The sequence below is a fragment of the Sciurus carolinensis genome, chromosome 2, assembly GCF_902686445.1.
Source record: "Sciurus carolinensis chromosome 2, mSciCar1.2, whole genome shotgun sequence".
In the NCBI taxonomy this organism is placed as follows: domain Eukaryota; kingdom Metazoa; phylum Chordata; class Mammalia; order Rodentia; family Sciuridae; genus Sciurus; species Sciurus carolinensis.
Genome location: NC_062214.1, coordinates 170,125,117 through 170,144,253, shown reverse-complemented (window position 1 = coordinate 170,144,253; position 19,137 = coordinate 170,125,117). Strand labels below are relative to the sequence as shown.

The 19,137-nt window shown below is 38.3% G+C and overlaps 1 protein-coding gene across 1 annotated transcript in view; it reads right to left on the bottom strand.

The window, feature by feature from the left end:
• The window catches only part of Sipa1l1 (signal induced proliferation associated 1 like 1), a 367,944-nt gene that overhangs the window by 170,144 nt on the left and 178,663 nt on the right, over nucleotides 1–19,137 (bottom strand). The window contains 1 exon segment of the mRNA XM_047538302.1: nucleotides 11,497–11,559. The gene's annotated coding sequence lies outside the window, so the exon portion shown is untranslated.

Genomic DNA, 19,137 nt, shown 5'->3' with positions numbered 1-19,137 from the left:
AAGGACATCACTCCCAAGATGAGTGACATAACCATAGCCCTATTTATGACATGTGTTTTATGAAAATCCAAAATTCTTGAATCAATTTTATCATAGCCTTTCATATTATTTTGATTTTGTATATTGGGGGAAAAAAAAAACAGATTACATGAGCTCAGAAATGTCTCCTAATCCACGAAAAGCTAATGCATGGTTTGCTATAAAGTTTTTTTTGCTTCCTTCCTCTCCCTTAACCCCAGAGTCAATCAATTATTCTTGATCCTCAGGGGTTTTCAAATTCTTTTGTGCCATCCACAGGGAAATGTATTGATGGGGAGCCTGACTTATCACTGTGTGACAAGTGTTAACACCTAAAATACCAAGAGACCAGGCTCTCTTTTCTGAAAGATGCATCAACATAGACTACCTCTAACAGAGACAGAGATGCATGAGCCCATGTCTTTCTTTAAATGACTTGTTTTGCTACTTTTCACAAGTGACTATGCATTTGGGCCTTTACAAATCCTTAAGCTGGAGATATCCTGTGTAATAAAGATCAGAATCCTTACGCTAGTCAAACATCTTAAACATGAACCACGCTCTTGGGATTGATTTACTACCTATAGGAAGAACTTATTTAATAAAAGATTCAATAGCATTTCACCTTCTATGGAGTAGCAAATTAATCTCACCAGAGGTAGAGACAAAAAACAATTACCTACCACGTAGCATGATTGTTGAATCATAACTTATATTTTCCTTTCTCTATATATTTAAGTACTCTTTTCGAACACCACAGATTTCACCCTAATTTCAAATAATTTAATGCCTAAATACTCTTCTTCTTTTGAAGGAGAAAAATTCTGTTCTAAAAAGAGTTATAATGTTTCCTTCGGGGTGAATAAAGTATTTCTCTTGTTACTGGATATTTCTTTTTCTCATTCAGCAAGGACATCACTTCCAAGATGAATGACGTAACCTTTTTCTTATTAACCCTAACTGTGACACTGTGCTGTGCTTTATTAAAATCCAAAATTTCTGAAATCAAATTCTATGAATCAGTTTTACCAGTCTCTCATATTATTTTGATTTTGATATACATTAGGGAAAAAAAGAGCAGACTGCATGAGCTCAGAAATGTCCCCTAATCAGGCAGTCCTAGGATACATGCAATAATCAGCCCGTCTTTTCCCCTCAGTGGGCCAAGCTGCTGACAGCAGGCGATTAGAGTTCTGAAACAATTCCAAGAGGCCTGTCAATGTAAGGGACTGGCGGCCACCACCAACGTCAGATCTCCGGGAGGTGGTATTTTAGAGCTTCCCATCAGAGTCAACAGAGGTTTACTATGAAATGCAAGAAAGCATTTCTCATGAGAAGCTGCTGCCAGCGCAGAAGCAGTTTCAGGCCTGCATCCAAATGTGAGATGGCACCATCGGCTGCAGGAGGCGTGTGCACGTGGCATCCTGCAGCAGAAGCAGCTTCTCTTCTCCCACAGGGTGCTGCTGACTTCACACACCACCACAGTACCACTCTCCAGCCCAGCAAAATATCTGGTCCCTCAGAGAGGGGATGGAAGTGCCTTTCCCCCTTTAGCTCTCCCTGCAAATTCTATTTCCTGTGGTCCTTGTCATACATCTCTCCACGAGAAGAGTCTCCACATCAATAGGAACATGCTGAAAAGCCTGAGAACCAAGAGTTAAGTCACAAAATAAAAGGCAGCATTCTATATAAAAGCTCAACAAAAGCTGCAAGTCCATCTGTCAGAGAAATGGTTCCCTCACTAACAAGTTAGATTGAGATGCTCAGAAACAGTCATTAGGAAAGCTCATTATTTTTCTTATGGTCAAGAACTTCATGGTCATTGCTAATAGAAACTTACTACTGAAGATAAAGGGTAAAGACTCTTTTGTTTGTAAATATTGCAAAATATCAACAACTCGTTTTCATGTAATATATGATACTTTGTGGGGGATTACCAAGGATTGAACTCAGGAGCACTTAACCACTGAACCACATCCCCAGTCCTTTTTTGTACTTCATTTAGAGACAGGATCTCACTGAGTTGCTCAGTGCCTCCCTTTTGCTGAGGCTGGCTTTGATCCTCCTGCCTCAGCCTCCCACGCTGCTGGGATTATAGGTGTGCGCCACCACACCTGGCCATATATGACACATTTGTTCAATGTCAAACACTTTTCCTGTGCAAAAGGTCCAAGCAGGTAAAAGTTGCTCTAGTCAAGAAAAAGTCATTCCTTGGAAGCAACATTGTCAAAAACAGCTGGTTCTCAGAGGGAGGTCATGAAGTGAACAGAACACAGATACTGGGCAGCTCAGGCAGAGAGTACAACAGTAACAACAGTGCACCTGCTGTGTATGACACTGGACAGTTCTCTAGGAAGCTATTTTAAACTGAACTCGCTTTGGAAAAGGTAGGAAGGACCGCAAGAAACATCCCTAAGCAGGCCTATGCACAGTTGATTTCCAAACAGACTGCATGGCCTTATAAAGGCGACAGGAAAAACAATGAAACCCTCTGCTCTTGGAGGAAAAAGTAACAAAATAAAAATTATTACCTTTGCTTTTATGCTGAAATAGCTAAGAAACTGTAGCTGAGAAGCTATTTTGTAGACTACTGTGTTCTACCAGATTTGAAAGCAACACAGCATGACTGCAGCTAGTGGTGTAAAGGGCCTGAAAAACAAGGACCATAACTGCTGAAGAAACCAGATTTCCTTTCCTTCTTTTCTTTTTCAGTTGTCAAGCATTGAAACTTACAGAGATGGGTCTGTTCTGCACTTCTGAATGCAGAAATGACCAGGAAACAGACACAAACTTCTCCAAAAAGCTCCAGGATCCTGCCTTTACTATACTAAAAAGAAAGAGAACTTGACGAGGAAGCTGAGGCCTGGCATTAAGGGCAGATCTCGAGCGGCAAACCAGAGAAGGTGGAAGAGAACGCACAGGCGTCCAGGCCCTGCCCCGCCGGACTTCACAGGTTCAACTGCCTTCAGAGCAAGGATGGTGGCCCTGTGTGCCAGGTAACAGGGCTATTCCTACAGCAATTATTCTAAGCTGTGGTTTCACCTCGAGGATTCCAAAAATCTCAAGGAATGTGGTAATTTCAGAACAAAATTTTAATTCAATCAGTTCACAGAGGACCAAAAACCATAATAGCTATAAGTCACTTCACTGGGAACTAGACAATTCTTCAACTCTGATCTTGAAACCTTTAGAGAAAATAATTTCTCACTCCTCTAAAGAGAGACATCCTAATGTAAATACTAAGGAAGAAGAGACTTTAAAAAAAAAAAAAAAGGTCAGACTATTATCTCTCAACTTCCTCACAGAATTAATGAGGGAGGAATTTATCAAATAGGAAATTAGGCTATTTTAAAGAAAGCATGGGCCCTAATTTTTTTCTGCAGTTAACAAGTCAGCAAGCGTGGGCTGGAGTTGTGGCTCAGTGGTACAGCACTTGCCTGGAATATGTGAGGCCCTGAGTTAGATCCTCAGCAGTGCATATAAATAAATTAAATAAAAGGCCCATTGACAACTAAAAATATATATTTTTAAAAAGTCAGCAAGGAATTCACTCAAACTTTCTATTAACCAAGAATCTGCTATGAAAAAAGCTAAACACTGACAAGCTGTCTACTGTTCAAAAACCACCCTCAAACCTTGGTCAGAAAATGGCATTCGCCTGGTGAGACTCAGGTCAACATAAACACATTTAAAGGAGCAAAGACAGCTGGTACTATTTTAGGCTACAAATTCTTCCCATGAACAAAAGCTTTTCTCTGTTCTTTCCAGGTTCCTTCCACCACTCCATTCTTTGCCTGAACTTGGTCTTACTTCCATCCTCCACTTAGAAGGCCAAACTTCTCCAATCAAAGAAGAAGGATGGACAGGGTTCTTAATGTAAAGTAGTTACCATTAGGGTTCAGAACAGTTAACTGAAATAAAATAACCGGCTGTGCAATAAAAGCAATCAATACACTGATAAAATAACAAGAGGTCAAAACTATTGAACATGATCAGTATCTCATACGAAATCTCTATTTCCCTGCAAGTCATCCATGCAGAAAAACAGGCATGAAAGATATAATTACTATTTATTAATGGTAATATTCTGAAAACAAAAATTTGCTTTCTTCTTTTAATACTAAGTTCTCCACTTGATGCTTAAAACTGAAAATACATTAACACCAGTGACTCAAAATTTAAGCCTTTTCCAACAATATGTCATAAAGATAAGTTAAAACCTAGGAATATTTGCCTAATGCAATTTAAATCACACTGTCAGTGGAAGACACGGCAATTGCAAAAGTGAACTCCAACAAACTGCTGCTGTCTTACCAAAGAATCTTCAAAGGCCGCGCAGTGTTCTTACTAACATTAACAGCTGCTGAAACACATTCTTTTAAAAATCTTTGTTTTCTTCCAGGGGTGGAGTTTCCCAAAAAATTCTGGGCTAAAATCTAAATGAATGTGGCTCCAAACCTGAGTGACACCACAAAATGCAGACTTCCTTTAAAACAACTTGTGCACTCTCTACTTGGAAGAGAGGGCAGCGACAAAGCTCCCATCATTTGCTCTGTTTATACCACAATGGCTTCAGGACCAGAAACTGCAGGGGTCATTACTGGCCAACTGGCTGAAGTGCATCACTGTTCAAGGCGAGTGCCTCTGTTAAGCTCAGACACTTAAAAGAAGCCCACTGGAAGTTAAGAGGGCTGTGGCATACCAAGCTATCTTCAGCACTGGAGAAGGAGGTCAGCAAACAGATGTTCAGAAACGATCAAAACATCACTAAGGACAAATACTTTTAGATCAAGGAGATGTCTGTTGGTTCCATGAATGTTTGCAATGTGATGATTTGAAAACCACACAATAATGCCCAAATTGTCACAAATTGAAGCATGACAGAATGGGATAGAGAGATGAGCTAGTGCAGAATTCCAGAGTTTTGCAATGCAGCATTGTGAAGTTACCTGAGGCTTTATAAAAACAGGACTAGAGGAGGAAGCACAGAGAAGTGGCACATTGGATAGAATGATGCAAGGGATAGGTATACCATATTAGAAATGATTTTTAAAATCCAAGGGCACTATGACATCCAATTTTCCCTTGATAGTTTGGTGACTTTGGTGACTGGACTTTTTTCTCCTATCTATCTTGGGAGCAGAGGATATTTCTTTTGAAAGTAAGTTGTTCTTCTTTTTTTACAAAGTGCTTCTTTTATATGGTGCCTTCACTTAGAAAAACAAGAACAAAATTCACATTTACATTAAGAAAAGTGCCCTGTAATAGAACATCTCCCTAAAAATATCAATGGCAACAAATGTTATTTTGCATAGTCCAGAGACCAGCTTCTTATTTGGAAGACACTTTACTTCATCCTATGATACAAAGGTCACAGAAAGTAGGAAAAAAATGCTTGCAGTTTCAAGGATACTAAGATAAACACAATCCATATAGAGTCATTTAAGAGTTTCTGGCTGCCATTGCTCCAGCCAGCCCTTTATTAATAATTGGTGTCATACACACACACACACACACACCTTTTAATGGTATATTTTATGTTCTATATGAACACATTATTAGCCAGAGTTAATAATGGTTATTTCTGGTGGTAAAATTATAGATGGTCTTCATTTTCACTTTTATTTTATCTGCATTTCCTACATTTTTCACAAGCACACATCATTTTTGTAAAAACTAATCTTAAAATTTGTTGAGATCAGGGTGTTAACTGAAATTTCCTCGATGCTTTGAACAGATATAACTGAATAGATGTTATTCCAAATGATCATCAAAGTACAATTAAAGAATCAAATTATAGCAACAATGAACGCTAGGCCATGGTCTGAATCTTTACAGCCAATAGACTATACATGTGCAGAATAGATGGACAGACACTAGTTTCTCCATCTTTAAAATGAGGCCACAGTGTAGTTAATACAACGGGAATATCTTCAAATTTTAGGAATGGGGCCAAATATTCAGACAAAACAGAGACAGATGGTCTATCTGCTCACACTGTTTAGTAGGGGGCTTTCCAGATTACATAGAGGACACCTAACTCCAGAGACCAAACTAATTCTATTTAATTGGTCTGAGAAGAAATTTTTTTAAAGTAAGAGTAGGAAGCTTTAATCAGGGATTAGCATTCATTCAGAAAACTGAGAAGGCATCTGTTACTGGTAGGGATAAGATGTGATCTAACATTAAACTCCCTTAGATATTTTTCCACCCATTAAAACTTTTGGAAGGGCTGAGGTTGTGGCTCAGTGGTAGAGTACTTGCCTAATGTGTGAGGCACTGGGTTCCATTCTCAGCACTGCATATAAATAAATGAATAAAATAAAGGTCCACCCACAACTAAAAAAAAATATTAAAACAAAAAATTTTGGAATTCCTGACTGAAGTCTTGCAGTCACCATACCCACTAACAAGAGATATCCAGTGCCATGAAGAAATAGTTTACCCAAGCAATCTAGACACCATAAAGTGATGTTAAGTCCCTACAAAAGGCAACCCTTTCAAGTGCCTCTGTTTGCAAGTTGGCCAATGACCCAATTATTTACACAACATACACACTCAGGGTAGCAAGGTTGGGTGAAGCATGGCCCCCTGGCTTCTAACTGCAATACAAGAGTAAGTGAAGGTTAACTGGGCACTATACAAGTTCATATGACAAAAGAGGTCACAGTTTTTAGTGAATAGGCACTCTTAATGATGCAGCCTAAATCCCTGATATAAAGGTTTTGTGATTTCTATTAGGGAAAAGTTGTTTTGTTTTTCCAGTACTGGGGATTGAGCCCAGAGGTACTCTACCACTGAATTATATCCCCAGTCCTTTTTATATTTTATTTTGAGACAGGATCTAACTAAGTTGCCCCACTTGGCATCAAACTTGCAATGTTCTGCCCTCAGCTTGAAGAGTCACTGGGATTACAGGGATGAGCACCACACCCACAGCAAAAGATCTACCTAACTAATAAGCAATCTTATCAAGCATAATCACTGAGATAAAATATTTTGCCAGTTTATCAGAAATTCACTGTAAAGTCTTTTAACTTAACTTAGTAAATATGTTAACAATAATTTTAAAATTTGAATATCTTATTTTCACCAAATCCAGAACAGGACAAGGTCTAAAAAACAGCAATGCTATGGACTAATAAAGACAACTCAGGGCATGTGCACATACATCCACAGCACACAACAGCAATTATGACTATAAAACACAAAATTACACAGCTATCGCTCACTTCTGCTCCCTGCCAAAAGGCGTATTCCTCTGAGATGCCCACCCACATATATTCCAACGTGAAAATAAAGATTTATTCACACATTGAAAAGTCAACTCACATTACAAGTTGAAAATCTGTTTTTATCAACTAAATGGATAAATCTGCTTATCCTTTTCTCTTCAGAGCAGACACAGTAAGAGAGGTAATAAGTATTGGGGAAAATCTCCAATACATTCTCAGAGCAAACCAGAAGAAAAGAACTAATTAAAAGGTTTACTTACTCTCCCAATCTAGGAAAAGATTATTCCCACCCCTGAGCAATATCTTCAACTTTAGAATGAATCTGATCATTTTAAAGATTTGCTACAGAACAGTTTGAAACACAGATAATTTTTGGCCTTTTTAATTATATAAATCAAAACACTTCAACCTATTAGTGAATACACACAAAAAAGACTTTCATCCATTTCACTCCCAGGTATCCAAGAGGTCTTCGTCTGTTGACCCATCATTTTGAGAAAACAAAGGAAAAAAATAACGAATTTCCATTCTAAATATGAGAGAGATTGATCAGTGTGATGTCAGAAGGAAGCAAAACAGACACAACAGCTACCTCAGTTGTGCTAAGAGGTAGCCCGTATCTGGCTCCAGACAGGAGCTGGGAGACAGGCTACAGTTCTTGCTCCTCACAAAGGAACGAGAGTATAAAGCATGCAGGAATCTGCTAAAAGACCTGGGAAATCAGAGCTGCTTTTAAACATCAAATATTCTACTCCTTTTCATTCTATCTGGGGAAGAAATCTACTTTCACCAGAGTATGTTTACCTTCTATACTACTTCAAGCTCAAAGAGGAAGTCTCCTTTTCTAATTCTCTCAATGACAGAATAAAAGGCAGAAAGCATTCCAGATCATTTGTGCCAATTCAGATGATTCATGTATTGCTTTCCCAGACTAAATGGTCTATGGCCAGTGCTTTCAAGTCAACAAGGGTGCAGAGAGCAGGACCTAATTACAGATCTGAGTCACTGTCTAGAAGCTCACTTAGTCCAGTGGGTCATCCCCACAAAGGCACTGCTTCATTCTGAGGTTAAAAAAAAAAAAAAAAAGAAGAAGAAGAAGACACCATTCCACAGGAAAAAAAATAGAGTAATAGCAATGAATGAAATTGATTTTTCTAAGAACACATTCAATAGGCCTTTTTTCCTTAAAAACTATATATAACTTTGAAGGTTTTTTAAAAAATATTTTTAGTTGCAGATGGATGTAATACCTTTATTTTGTTTATTTAGCTTTATGTAGTGCTGGGGATCAAACCCAGTGCCTTACACTATACTAGCAAGTGCTCTACCACCAAGTCACAACCCCAGCCCAACTCTGAAGTTTTTTAAATAACAAAATGGACATAAAGCACATTGCAGGATTATAACTTAAAAGTCTTGCCTCTCTATCTGATCTGATATCTATTTTAAACACAGCACACTGTCCCCCAATGCTAGAGAGTTATAGTCATTTTCCAGGGGTCTCACAGATTGGATATTTCCATCTGGTAGCTAAAAGCTAACATGGGCAACATTTTAACTGAAGATTCTGGTCCACGATATGATATAGGAAAAAAGCTAAAGACAGTTACTTACATTTAAATAAAAATTTTTAAAGAACCCATTATTTTAAAACAATAAGATGCAGGGGAAAGGCGTATAACCCAAAATCTGATATATACAAATTAAGAAGAAAAAAACTTCCAAGTTTTTTTTTTCTCTCAAATGTTAAACATTTAAATAAAAACGATACCATGGAAAAAACTGGACATTCTCTTGGTTGTCTTAAATCTTTCTTGACACTTGATCAGCAATTATGCTTTCAAGTTGAAAGGATTAACAATTTCTGAAGGAACTGACCATTTAGTTTCCTGTAGGCAATATTCCAAACAAGAACAAAGGGTAATATAAATCCTCCAACAGTAAAAGAATGAGTGTTTTGAATGCGGAAGTTAAATGCCTTTGAACACATTTCAGACAAGAATGACACAATATCATCTCTAAGATTCAATATTGGGTCACAGAAAAAATAAGGGAATAAGGGTACAGCGAAGACCTCTGAGAAGGCTCTCAGGACCAGGCACAGTTTCAAGGTTCAACTTCGGTCAGTTCACAGTAGTGGAGGTTTCTACTGTAACCACTGCCACAATATAAGTAACAGAAATCAACTGGCACATGTACAAATGAAATTTAGCACAGAACTACGTTCTGCGGTTCTGATAGCCAAGTATCACGGTATAGAAAAACATATCATCATTAAGTGGATTCATTATTAAGTTCACCAAAAACATACATTCTGGACACAGGATGAACAAAGCTATTTAAAGGCAACAGCAACCAACACTCTGAAAAGCTCACTGATGACAGGTTGTTCTAAAAGTACCCTGTGTATTCTAAACTTGCATAGAAATGCAGAAGTGGGTGCAGAGAACTAAGTACCAGACTAAGGAGCCCAGAAAGTGCTTTGTACCAGCAAATAAGATGAAAAGCTCTCAGCATATTGATTCACATTCATGAACCATTTAAAATCTAAAACATTTTATGCAGATCACTGGGATGCTTAAAAACAGATCTTTTACAGGGATCTAAGAAATGTATAGGCTCTTTCAGTGACCCTGATTTACTCTAAACTCCCTTGTGATGTTAAACAACAAATGCACATAGCATCTACATATACCTGTATTAAGAAGCCTCAAAATACATGTAACATAAGCACAAAAATGCATGAGAATATAAAGACAAGGACAGTAGCTCCCTGAGGGGAGAGAAAGGGAACTAATGTGAGGGAGGACCACCTGGGTTTTCAATCCTTCCGCAGAACTGGCAAACATTTGACTTCTCTGGTGTGCTGGGGGAAGATACATATGAATGTGTTATGTTGTTTCTCATATAACTTTTATATTTGAAATATTCCTATTAATTTTTGAAGGGCAAAAATAAACTAGGAATTAAAAGTGAGTATAGACTGTTCGAGGAAAACACAGAGAATAGGTCTGCACTGCCAAACGTGCATTTTATGAGGAGATGGTTCTGGGCTTGTGGTCTAAGATCCTTCTCAAGTATTCACAGCCCAAGTGAACTGATTAAGAGGCAAGACCTTCTGGGAAGAAAAAAGAGAGACCCTAAAAGTGATGTACTTTATTCTCATGTCTTTGAATACTAAATCACTACCTGCTAACTGTTAAGCATGAAGAAGATGCCAGTCAACACCAACACACTGTGCCAGCTTAATTTAATGGTATTATTTTGCCTCACTTTGCAATTACTCCCACATTCCCCAGGGAGAAACTAATGGATTACTAAAAATAAAATGGAGATTAAGTGAATCACTTCGGATGTTTTGGCTCCCAACTCAAACTGGCTTAAACAAAAAAGGAATGTATTGGCTCAATTACTTGGACATCCTGGGAAGGGGCAGGCTCCAGGGCTGGTTTCCCTGTGATTCTGGACTCTGTCCTCCACCCTGTGTGGCTTCTTGCTCAGGCTGGAAGCCAGAGGCTGCGGCCACGCCAGACCTCACACCAGCACACATCATCCAGAAGAAAGAGGCAGTTATCTTCCTGTAGATCTATACTAAGTATGAGAAGAACTTTGCCAGAAGTTGCAGGTAAACTTGCCTTGGGATCTCACTGGCTAGAACAGGATCACAGGACCATTCAGGAAACCAACCCCCACCAGGTAACACCCAACATCAGCTGATTAAACCGAAGTTCATGAGTCAATCACAAAGCAGTCTCTTATCAGGGTCCACCCTTGAACTATAGTCGCTCCTAAACCCCATACCACAGACAACAGACAAGATGCACAATATGGATGCAACCCTCATATGAACCTCAAACATCATACAGAATGTGTTTATTTGTTTAGTTACTTGGCATTTACAGGAATAGCCTGAGCAATAACGTGTGTGTCAGAATATGACATAAAACACTATTGTGACATATTTGCATATAAAACTAAAGACTCAAAAAGTAAATGACCAAATGAATTGATTTCTTTGAGAAAAGTAGGTTTTTTTAAAAAGTAGATTAAAAATATATATATTGTTTCTATATTTTGACTTCTCCACTCATAAACAACATAGGGACTGGGGGTGAAGTTCAGTGGTTGAGCATTTGTCTAGCACATGTGAGGCCCTGGGAAGAAAAGAGGAAGGGTAAGAGGAAGAAGTTTAAACACAGAGAGTGAACACTTTGTAAATACCCAAGCAAGGCATGGTACTTACTGTATTCTCATGTCATGGCTACAGAAACTTAAGAAAACAGCATCCACACCGGTAACATGTAACCTGAAAAAAAAGAAAGGAAAGGGTTTTAAAGAACATGAGAAATTTCACTAAAATGCAGTGGTTGTGTAACTTTGACAAAAGCCTTAACTCTGTTCCTCAAGAGGCCAACCAGCTTTCCTGAAAGATGCAGCTGCAGTTAAATTAGACATGAGAGAAAATGCCTGCATATTAAGAGTATCCCCAAATACGTGAGGTTCAGATCACTGGTATCAATTATAGATGTGACTGTCAAAATGCAAAACAAAATCTATATTAATCAAGTAATATTGCCTGGAATGTTATCTACAAAACTAAAAATTAAAAGGGGATAAACAGAATATTAAGTAAACCTCAACTATCACTTAGCATTTTTTTATTTGCTTAATTTGTTTATTTTTGAGACAGGATCTCACTAAGTTGCACAAGCTGGCCTTAAACTCAAGATCCTCCTACCTCAACTTCCCCAGTAGCTGGGAATATGGACATGTGCCACCATACCCAGTTTCAGGTAGTCTTTAAAAAATAAAAAAATTAAAACACACAAAACACAAGGCAAGCAAAAAAAAAAAAAGTCTTCCTTCTACAATATGCAATTAACCTTTTCAATCTCATGCAACTTAAAGCTAGATAAATCAGAATTTATCAGTTTCTAAATCTCTGAACCCAAGGGTCTAAGGAAATAGTTCTCAACATAAAAAATGCACATATCTGATTCAAGTATTTGACACTGATCATCTTACTTCATAAAGTCTTTGAATGTTCAGCATACCATGAAATGCTGAACAAATACGCCCAGACAAGTGAAGACTCTGGAGACCCTGGCATTGCTTTTAATATTCACAAGTGAAATATAAAAACTTTGTCCTTTTTCAGACCCCAGGACAAATAACAATACAGCAGGATCCAGCACAGCAGCTTTCCACTCAGCAGTCTGTGGCAGGAGGATCACTTGAGACCAGGAGTTCAAGATCAGTCTGAGCAATATACTGAGACACTCATCTCTTAATAAAAAGAAAATTAAAAAAAAAAAAAAAAAAAAAAAAAAGCAAACCACATTCTCAATTAAAAGGAACTGGTGGTGGTAGTGGTATGTGTGTATATATGTGTGTGTGCTAGGCATAAACCCAGAGTCTTATAAATGTTAGGCAAAGACTCACTGAGTCACATTCCCAGCCCCAAACACAAAACTTTAACTAAGCTTCAAGAAAGTGGTGTTTCCTCATGATGCTTGTACCTTGACAAGGCTGAGGATAACTGTCCGTTTATCTATAAATATCTATGTAACTGTACCTTCCTTGATCCATGAGAGATCTGGCCATGTTGCTGCATTAGCTATGGTTCATAAAATTTTTTTAAAAGTTTAAGCAGTCATAAAAAGAGAAAAGGTATATAAGCCTTACAAGAAAATATTTGAAATGTATATATGCAAAGAATTCATTCATAATAAGATCTTCCACAAATTAACAAAAATAAGAATAGGTCACAAAAACAGGGAATCAAAATAGCTAACAAGCATATGAAAATGGGACTGAGATTATGGTTCAGTAATGGAGCACTTGCCTCCTCCACACCACATAAAAATAAGTAAATAAAATAAAGGTATTGTGTCTATCTACAATTAAAAAAAGTATTTTAAAAAAACACATGAAAATGTAGTCAACCTCCTGCATCATCATCAAAATACAAATTAAAGCCACAATGAGCCAAGTGTGGTGGTACTTGTCTGTAATCCCAGTGGCTCAGGAGGCTGAGGCAGAAGGATCACAAGTTTAAAGTCAGACTCAGCAACTTAGGCCCTGAGCAACTCAACAAGACCCTGACTCAAAAGGGTTGGGGATGTGGCTCAGTGCTTAAGTGCCCAAGTTTAATCCCTGGTACCAAAAGCAAACAAACAAACAAACTTACAATAGATAAAATTACATATTCATCAAAATGTCTAAAATTTAAAAATCTGAAATTAAGTCTTAGGATGTAGAGCCATTCAATTCTCATACACTACTGGTGGGAATGTAAACTGGAAAACTGTTTGACAGTACTAAATAAGTGTACTAATAAAGCACAATAGAAGCATACCCTGTGACCCTCGGTAAACACCTCCTAGGAATCCAAGTACCTAAGTACCTACAATACTTAAACAATAATTTTCAAAGAAACAGTAGTAGTAAGAAGCAAACACTGGTAACAAACTGGAATATTCAGGCAGTGCAGCAGAACACTAACAGGAATAAGCAAACTTCTTCCATAAAGAGCCAGAGAGCAAAAATTTTAGGCTTTGTGGGACATAAGATCTCTGCTCTCTGTTATATCTTCCTGGCCTACCTTTGAAGTACAAAAGCAAACACAGCAAATATGGCTATTTCAATAAAATTTTATTTATAAAAACTGACAGTTCACGGGCTGTCATGTTGCCTACTGTCCCGCAAAGAAAATAAATGAACCATAACAATACAATACTAGTGAATTTTATCTTTCACCAACCATCATGTTGAAACAAAGAAGCCAGACACAAAAGACCATACTATATGATTCCATTTTATAGAGTTCAGAAATAGGTAAAAATATGTTAAGAATTAGTAGTTACCTTTGTAGTGTGGGAAGAAGGGGGATTTCTGGCAGGCTATTAATATTGGGCTCCCAGATTTCATTGGTAGTTTTCATAGTTACCTTCAATTTGGGAAAATTTATCCAGGTGTTCATTTATAATTAATCTGTCTTTATTCTGACTAAAAAAATAAAACATCTTGATAATTTTCATAGAGAATACAGAAATATGGGCCACATTAACAGAATGGGTAGTTTCTCACAGCTCACTGTCCCTGGGCATCAAACTCTGATGCCACAGCAAGTCTTGTTCACAGCAGGTTCCCGAACACACTCCCACACCACACATGGTGTGACGTCTGCAATGCAACCTCACTCCTCTTCCAGTTACATGTAGGACCATGGGAAACGAACACAGGAGGGGCAGCAGGTGATGCAATACCAAGGGAGTACAGAAGGGAACAGATGGGTGGATGAAGAGATCTGCAGAAACAAGGTCCTACATTTTAACATAATCTGCTGAATAAATCATACAGAATAGAGAGTAGCATAAGCAGCTTAGAAACACAATTTAGAAGGTCACTGAACTTAACCATTCAGACAAAAATAATGACAATCTTCAAGCTTACTAAAGCTCTTAAAAGACTGAGGAAGGGATTCATTTCCAGTGCAACGATTTCTCCCAATGTAACACTAAATGGGCATAAAGTTTCAGCTTTTCAAGTACAGAAGAAAACCTGAAAAATAATATAGTCTTGACATTCCAGGTCTGCATGCTTTTGACAATTTCTATATCTTGATTTCTTCTTATCCCTAAACATGGTAAACTGAGTTTTATCATGTTTAAATTTAAATCAGATATTATAACTTTCAGGGGTCACAGGAAGTCATTAAGTTGCCAGGGTGGTAGGAAAATACATTAGAAGAGGCAGAGACTATGCAAAAGCCAGGGACAAGAAGACCACAGGCATCACATTAAAAGGATTTACTTTTTTATCACAATGGGCTTTTATCATGAGCAAATGAAAAGAGGAGTAAAGAAGAAAATACGTGACAAGAATTGAAATCTTTTTCAATTCACTATACTGCATAATTGAGATGTGCAAAAAACTCGACTATAAGTTGGAAATACAAAGCTAGTCTTGGAGGAGCTCACAGTATGGAGAAGCTGACGAGCCTCTGTATCCATAAATTAAATGTCATAAAAAATACAAAACATGCACACTGCTATGGGAGCTGTGAATTCGCAGGGGGGATTATTAAATGTGGGAGGAGTGAAATGCAGCTGGGAAGAGAATGAGGAAAGAAGTCTTCCTGCATAGGGTGAGTGGAAATGGGTTTGAACAATTACAGATGGACAAGGTAATGGGGGAACAGACACCTCATTCCAGGCAGAGGAGAGAATGTGCAAAGGCAAGGGGGTGCCCAAGTCAGTCATGTCAGGGATAACAGGGCATCTGAGGCAGCCAGAATAGGTGCACAAGGACAAGCTACAACTGAGATGGTAGAGGAACTTCCCAATCACACTCGAGTTTGAATGGTGTCTTGCAAACATGGAGCCATAGGCTATTGGGGGAATGAGAATGGAATACAAGGGATAGCCCAGGCATAGCATGACTCCAAATATATCTTTTGTATAGTTTTGATAGTTAGAACCAAGGTAATGTTCAATGGCAGGGTGGGGACAAATACTGCTGGGCACCATGGTAGGTGCCTGTAGCCCCAGTACTTGAGAGGCTAAGGCAGGAGGATTAGTTAGACCTGGGAGTTAAGAGACCACCCTGGGCAACATAATGAGAGGAAGGAAGGAATGGAGGGAGAGAGGGAGGTAGAGAGGGAGGGAGGGAGGGGAGAGAAGAGGAGGGGAAAACTAATTAAGGTCTACAAGTATGTGGGAAGAGTACAAAATGGAATATATGACATAACCAATGAAGATGGAATTCAGAAGAAAAGAACTGACTACTCTGGAAACATGCAACTTGACTATAAACACCAAGGATAGAGAAAAACAAAGAACGGAAGAAGACTATAAAAAACTCTGGGGTGTTAGACTTAAATCAGATATCACTGTGACTCCTGGTTTTTAAAAGAGTTTAGACAGAGGGACAAAGATAGGTGGAAATACGTGTGCACACAGTTCCTAGTTCTGTTTTCTGAAAAAGCCTAGGAAATATAAGACACCCTGGAAGCAAAGAACACACTTAGCACTCACTATTTGGTTTCTCAATATTGTTCTCTAATAACAAGAGCCAGGATTACTTAGGAAATTGGATGTGAACCAGATGAACATACCAGATGAGCCTGGAACATCTCATGGTGCCAAAAAGTAGAGAAATGCTTTAAAAAGACGGGGACCCATCAAAAGTACAGTGGACCCTAACTAACTGAAGGGGCCAAATCTGGGACAATGTAAATAATAAAATTTCAAATTTATATTGAGATTATAACTGTTAGGATAAAATAGCCCATACTAATAAAAACAAATAAATGAATAAAAAAAAATTGAAGAGAAAACCAAGCTTTTTTTTGGGTACTGGGAATTGAACTCAGGGGCACTCAAACACTGAGTCACATCCCCAGCCCTATTCTGTACTTTATTTAGAGACAGGGCCTCACTGAGTTGCTTAGTGCCTCACTTTTACTGAGGCTGGTTTTGAACTCCTGCCTCAGCCTCCCAAGTCACTGGAATTACAGGAGTGCACCAACATGCCCTGCTCAAGCTCTTCCTTATAGGAGAATTTAAATTGACAAATATGGGGGGAAATTGGTGGATATAGATCACTCATTGACAAATAACACTTATTAAAGGAGAAAAATTATATTACTAAATGTAATGTTTAATTCTAGATTGGATCATAGTCTACACAAAAGACATGATTGGAACAGCTGACAAAATGCAAACAGTGTGGAAATTAGTTAACAATTATATCAATATTTAATTTCCTGATCATGATAATTTTACTAAAATCAATATTTGGTGAAGGTGGGTGAAGGGTATATGGAAATCATCTCACTTAGTTTTATAATTTTTTTAAATCCTGAAATTATTTCAAAATTGAAAGTCAAAAAGAAAGAGTGAGTGAGAAAGAGAGAAAAAGAGAGAGAGAAGAGAGAGAGACTGAGTCATGATCTTCTTAATTCAAAACCTGATCTCAGGCCTTTTTTTTCATCTATGCCAAATATTAAAATTGATAAAAATTTTATATCTAAAAAAGATATATATATGCAAATGTGTACAAATGAAGTTTGAAAATGTGAAGAAAGGACTATAAGTAAAAAGAACTAAAAAAGAATTGGACAAATTTAGAAACTGAAAATAAAAACAAGTTAAAAAAACAAAGTATACAAATTACTGATTGAACAGAGAAGCAAAGTGGATCAGTGAACTGTAAGACATCTGGAAAAAGATTTTTAAAGTATCCAGGATGCTTCCCAAGCAGATAGGAAATGTAATAATGAAAGAGAGGAGAAGAGGTCTGAGCTACAGAGTTAATAGGTCCAACATTCACCTAAAAAGAATATGAGAAGAAAAAAATGGAAATACTCACTGGTACAAATGACACCAAATCTTGAACTCAGGAAGGCCCACAAATAACCAGCAATGGGAAAATCATCACCAAAAGACATAAGCATGAAACGGCAGACCACCAAATAAAAAGCAATCTTTTAAGCAGCAGAGGTGTAGAACCCTTACCTGGCATATGGGAGGTGCTAGGTTCAATCCCTAGCACCCAAAAAAAAAAAAGGGGGGGGGGCAAGAGAGAAGAGAGAATCACAAATGAAAACCAATTAAGATGATGGCTGATTTCTCAGCTGCAACAATGAAGCTAGAAGGAGGGTCATCATTACTTTCAGTGAACTAAGAGAGGTAAGTACCAAACTTGCATTCTATAGTTGGAGCCAATTTCTTTGAGAACAATAAACATTTCCAGGCAAACAAAACCTAGAGCTTACCATCAACAGACACACTAAATTGGAAAGGGGACATTTATGCAGTAGGAAAGTGATCCCAGATGGAAGACTCAAAAGGCAAGAATACTGGTGCAAAACTGGTGCCACATAAAAGATGGTAAGGACTGGGGATCTGGCTCAGTGGTGCAGTGCTGCTTAGCACACCTGAGGTCCTGGGTTCCACCCCCAGCAACACAAGCAACAAGCATAAAAGATAATAACTCAATAAATGGCTAACAACACCTGGACGATGCTCAGCGTTACTGTCACCAGAAGCACACAAAACTATGATGTGGAAGCACTGCATGATACAAGGAGCAGCTAAAATTTACCTGGGCGTGCTTGCACACTCCTGTAATCCCAGTGACTCAGGAGGCTGAGGCAGGAGGGATCCCACGTTTGAGGTCTGCCTCAGCAACTTAGAAAGGCCCTAGCAACTTAGTGAGACACTGTCTCAAAATAAAAAGGGCTAGGCTGTGACTCGGTAGATAAGCATCCCTGGGTTCCATCCCTGGTGCCTCAAAAAAGTAAAGAAAATAAAACGAAATCCTGTCAGCAAGAATTCCAAGTGAATGGAACTCTCTCATACCTGTGGTGGGCATGAACTGTATGGCCCTGCTGAAAAGCTCCAGCAGCATCTGTTCAAGTTGAACATATGCATGTATTATAACTCAGCAATTCCACTCCTAAGTACACTGCCCACATTACAGGACAAGTATATGTGGTAAAAGACATTATGAGGTTCAATTACCACAAAATACGGCACACCTTGGCATTTTAAGAAAGCCATAGAAGCAAGTTCTCTCTGACCTTGTCCCCTGAAGCAGGCTATAAAAGAACTCTCTGGCCTTCCTCTGCAGTAGGTCATGAGACCCTCATTCCAGAGATGCTGTCCCTATAACCCCAAGGAAAGGAATGCCCTTATCTCTGAAGACACAGGAATACAGAGAAGAATCTGAACAAATGGGTCTGGCAAGTTCCCCCCAATTTATTATAATTACATCACACCCTCTCTGCCCAATTATACTTCTACAGGGCTGTTGACTCAGCATCAAATTTAGCATAAAAATACACAGGTGTCCCTGTTTCTCTGAATCTTCTTTTCTG